This window comes from Desmodus rotundus, chromosome 6 (assembly GCF_022682495.2).
Source record: "Desmodus rotundus isolate HL8 chromosome 6, HLdesRot8A.1, whole genome shotgun sequence".
Lineage (NCBI taxonomy): Eukaryota > Metazoa > Chordata > Mammalia > Chiroptera > Phyllostomidae > Desmodus > Desmodus rotundus.
The window spans coordinates 93,564,570-93,569,792 of NC_071392.1; the positions used below are offsets into that span (position 1 = coordinate 93,564,570).

The following is a 5,223-nucleotide window of genomic DNA, read 5'->3' on the forward strand; positions in this document are numbered from 1 at the left end:
GGAGTGACTTCCACCCAATATGTAACTGGGAAGCAACTCCCCCTGGTTACAGCACCTGTGTGAGAGCGTGGAGAGGATTGGCTCCATGCCATGGGGCCACACCTGCCCGGACTTACTGTGGCAGCCCAGTTAAAGCTGGAAGAATACGGGAATGCTGGCTGGTGTAACTGATTGTGGGAGGAGTCGGAAATGGGGCTGCAGAGGAAGACGGGCGCTGGGATTTAAACCCAGGCGCAGCAGCCATACCTGAGAGATGACCATGCGGTTTGGGGGGAGAAGGGAGAGTACCGCACGGTTTTGGGGAAGGAGGGAGAGAACCACGCTGCTTTGGCAGAGTGGGGACTCTGTGGCGGCAACACAGCTGATGGTGCCGGGAGCCTGAATCACGGACTTCTACTTCTTCTCCTGAGACACGGTACCCCGGACTGGGTAGAGGGAGAAGGAAGGACTGTGTGCATCTGTGGGTATTCCAGAGAACTTTAGTATTTTAATGAATACATTAAGTCATTACTCTAAGTCTGTATAACTTTTAAATAAATAGTTCATTTCCTTTTCACCAGTCTCTGGCATTGAGAGATGTCTTTCCTCTGGCGGCAGGCAAGGCAAACCTAGTAGGTTTGGGGGGGCACCCCCAGAGAGAGAAAAGCGGGGGTCCTTTCCCTAATAGTATATTGTCCACACCCCTGCCCCCGGTCTGTTTTGTAACAAAAACGCTGTGTTCTTGTTAGTTTAACTTTTGTATTAAAAAGCGTCAATCTTCAAGGGCTTTTCAATCCCCAAAGAGTATTAAAGTCGCTTTAAATAACACACAACAAACCACAAATAACCACAATAAAGAAACCATTCCCCCTTCTGTTTTCAGAGATTTCAGACTCGTTCTGAAGATTAGAATCGGCCTGTGGTCGAAGTCCGTGTTTCAAAGCTGCGCTTCAGCCGGAATGTTCCCTGCATACAACAGCCTGGCTCAGTCACCGCAGAACACTGTTCTCAGGGGTCCCCAGGCTGCGAAGTCCAAGGTCGAGAGGCCAGCATGGTGGGGGGGTTCCCAGCCTTCTTGTGTGTCTTCACGGGGCAGAAGGGCCAGCCACCCTGTGGGGAGCAGAAAAGGGGGGCCAGACCGTTCCTGGGGTACATGTCTCCAGTCCCAATTCAAGTGACCACTTCCTGTGGGACCACTTTTCTATGTTAATCTAGATTATATCACATTTATAGATAACTTTGGCCCATGGGTATACAGTGATACCCATTTTTTAACCCAAGAACAAGATGATATTTTTCATTTGTTAAAGTTTCTGTTATTGGGTCGCAATTTCCAATTTCATTCATACACATCCTGTCTGTTGTTGTTAAGTTTATTCCCAGTTTTTTTACCTGTTTTGTTGCTATTGAGTCTTTTTAAAAAATTGTATTTTTAATTTACTATTTCTGCATATTTATTTCTGCAGGTTATTTTCGCATCACTGCACTAAATTCTATTTGTGATACTTTTCCCTGGATTCTCATGAGTTACGAAGGTAAACATGCTCTCATGCGATAATGATCGTTAAATGGTTGTAGCTGTAGGTGACCTAGGAATAGTTAAAGCTTGAAAGAACACAGGAAGTGAGGTAATGTGAGGAGGTAGAAAAATTTTCTTGGTTAGTCATACATAGATTAACGACTCAATAAAATAGTAACATCTTTCTTAGCATTTTAAATGAGTTTAGGGCCTGGAAGCATGGTGTTCTAGAAATCAGAAGTATTTTGTTACAGGGAATGTGCCCCGGGGAGGTAATCTGAGGAACACAGAGTGTGGCAAATGTCCACATTTTCAAACAGGAAAACTTGAGATGGTGAAATGTGGAATCTAACAGAGTAAGAATCTTTGTTCTAAGTGACATTATGAATCAGTTAGTACAGTGATATATGAGCAATGGAAAGAAGAAGGGATCCTCAGACGAGTACTGTGTTTAATCACAGTGTGATTCAGTCTCCTAAGTGGACAGATCTTCCTTTGCCTCCCGATCTATTGCCTGGGACACGTCTCCCCGACATTTGCAAGATGGCTGGCCTTTTTTATTCTTTAAGTTTTAGCTTCCATGCTTCCTATTCCAAGAAAGGAAGCATTTCAGATGTAGGATGCAAAGGGACATGCTGATTGTATTTTAATGGACTCTTCAGGATACGGAGTAGGGTTTGTCATTCTCAGCACTATGGACCTTTTTGGCCACATAATTCATTCTCCTGGGGGATTGTCCTCTGCATTGTAGGTGCTTATTAGCATCCAGTACCTCTATTCACTGCCAACACCCTGGCTTCCCTTCCCCTCAGGACAATCTAAAATGACTCAGCACATTGCCTAAAGCCCCCTTGGGGACAAAAGTCACCTTTGGTTGAGAAATAGTTTGAAGCTTTTATCATTTTTGAAAGCAGAAAGATCTTGGTCTGGTATGCAGTAATTTTATTATTCTATGTAAATTATTTCCCACTCTGACTATGATTTATCTTGGAAAGGTATTTAGAAGTGTGTTTTAAAACATCTAAATATAGGGACTTTCTAGTTACCTTGAGACTGGTTTCCAGATCAATGGCAAAGAGAGCAATAGTTTGTGAGACATTTGTTGAAACCTGGTTTATAGCTAACTACAGTCATGTTTTAAAAAGCTCCAAGTGTGCCTGAAAAGCATTTTTAATTTACTTTGTTGCTGCTTACTTTAACAGTGAGAAAAATTTTTTCACAATTCTACCCCAAGAGTTAAAAAGAACTGCTATCATTTGATGTACATACACTTGCGGACATGTCGACGTGCACGTTTCCGTCTACTGTCTCTGGATTTAATTTACTATTTTAGGTTCTAAGTATGGGCACAAAACTTGTATATTTTCAGCCTTTATTTTTGATACTGTGCATTTAAGGGTGAAGATGTTTTCCATAAGTTTTGGTGTGCAGTATCTATCTCCATTCAGTTTATCTTGTCATTCAAATTGTGCTTTATTTTTGAGGTTGTTGAGGAGTGTACTCCCTAACTACCCAACGTAAGGGCTTTCCAGTCACACATTTTTAGTGAGTTCTAGCTTACCTGCAACGAGAGCACTTAGAGAAACACATTGTATATCATTTCAATGCTGCAGTGCTGGTTGAAACTGGCTTTGTATCAGCTTCGCCAAACGATAAAAAGTTTTGAGAAGATGGAATTATGAAGATGCCTGAAAGATTGCAGAATAGTGGGACAAAATAGTGAATACGTTGTTCAATGAAATTACTGGTGAAAACGAAAAACGTCTCTTTCATTGTGTCTTTACCTAAAAATGGAATGAACCTTTTGGCCAAATAGTAGTGTTCCAAGTGTGCATCTCTGCTGCCATCTCGTGGGCATTTTGGGAATAACATGTTAGTGGCAGGTGAGCAGGAAAAGTGGTTGAGTGTAGTAGAACATCAATGAATGTTGATTGCAATATTATTTAGACGTGTATTTAGTAACTTAAATATCAGGACTTACCAGTTACCTTTTGTTCCTGATTTCTATATTAACAGCAACGACAGAAAGAAACATACTGTCTATAATTTCAGTCCTTTGAAATTTGTTAAAACTCGCCTTAGCACAGGATGGTCCCTTTGAAAATGGTCCCAAGTGTGTGTCTCTGCTGCCATCTCATGTGTCAGGTGAGATGACAAATGTCATTGTCCCACCTGTGTGGCCGTGGCTCGCCTCCCTGTTTGTGCTTTGCGGTCACGTGCCCTCTGCTGGCTGCAGGCAGAGGAGGACGGTCGCTCTGCACTGGACAGGGACACTCAGTCCCCTGAACCCCTGTGTGCGATGCAAGGCCCTCCCGGCAACCGTTCGCTCTCTCAGGCCGTGTCTGCTGCTGTTGCCACAAGATTTAACAAGTTTAGCAAAGTAACCTATTCTCAACTGAATGATTACAGGCATGAAATTTGGAAGAGTTTATTAGTTTACCTTGGGTTGAGTAGTTTGTAGGAATGCCTACCAAAAAGTAACATTCTATGAATGCTGAACTTTTCATAAATTACCTGTCACCCATTTTACCTCTATAAGACCCTGTTTTCCCATCCTCCCAAATGTCCTTCATACCTGATGTCACCTCATTGTCTGGTCTTTATTTGTACCCATGCACATATGAAATGTTGAATATCCTGTATTGATCAGATTATGTTATTTTGATTATTATCCCACATGTGTTAGAGCCAACAAGGTTTGTGGAAAATAATCGCTTTTTAATCCCCCACAGTTTTGAAAAGCTGGCGGTGTGGAATGAACAGTGAGACAATGCTAACTCCTGAACCTGTTGCAACTGAGAGATCACGGACGTCTGCCCTGCAAGGTCAGCATCCTTTTTGTTCACTCTGTCTTTTGGCCTATCACTGCTTGGTTTGGTAAAATTTTGAAGTTTGCATTTGGAGAGACATGGGTTTCATCTCATTGGATGGCAGCGTTGTTTACAGTGGGAGGATCCGGTTCAGCTTCTGCCCGTGGCCTCTGGCAACCGGGGCCCAGTGTCTGGCCCCAACTCCAAATTCTGGCCATAGTGTCCTGGTTATAGATCTGCATCCTGTGTCCAGGGCCTGTGCTTCAGAGTCAAAATGCATTCAGTTTTGTGTCTGCGGTCTCGCACCTCTTAGGTTGTGGCTTTGTGTCCTGGGCTCGCATGTGAGGTCCACGTGCAGATGAAGCTTTTGGTTTGGTGTGTGGAGTCTGGCATTAAGGGTCCCATGTCAGTTCTTGGCATCTGGTGTTTGGGCCTTCAGACTTCACGGTCTGGCTCGGTTGAGGGCACATGGCTTTGGGTTTGGGGCTTTGGGCCTGGAGTGCCGGTTTTGTTTTGGGTCCGCTCCAGAGTCCAGGGTTCAGAGTCAAAGGTCTGGGTCCAGGATCCTGAGGTTGGCTCTGGTGACTGGTGTCTGTCAACAGACGATCACTGTGTTCAATGCAATGCCAAAATGAGTCCCCAAGTGAATGGAGTTGAGGCAGGTTAGTAAAAACGGTAGGAAAATTCCTTGGTAGTGGAATGGGAAAAGTGAGTTTGATAGCAGAGTAACAACAATGATTTACAGCCCGGTAATAAATATGAGGATCTTATCTTCCCTAACCAAGGATATTTGAGAGTAAATGGTTTACACATTGCAGACCAAGCAGGGGAAGACCCACCGCAGTCCCAGCCCTTCTCTGGTGACTTTTCTGAAGGAGAAACTCACCAGAGAAGGACCCTGCTCGCTCTGTGTGC

General features: G+C 43.8%; 1 long non-coding RNA gene across 1 annotated transcript; it reads left to right on the forward strand.

Annotated features, from left to right (window-relative positions):
• Window positions 1-891: 891 nt before the first annotated feature.
• LOC123480178 (uncharacterized) lies at window positions 892-4,348 on the forward strand. Its single transcript, XR_006656078.2, has 3 exons — window positions 892-1,016; window positions 1,446-1,514; window positions 4,231-4,348. It is a non-coding gene; the product is annotated as an uncharacterized lncRNA (long non-coding RNA).
• Window positions 4,349-5,223: the final 875 nt, after the last annotated feature.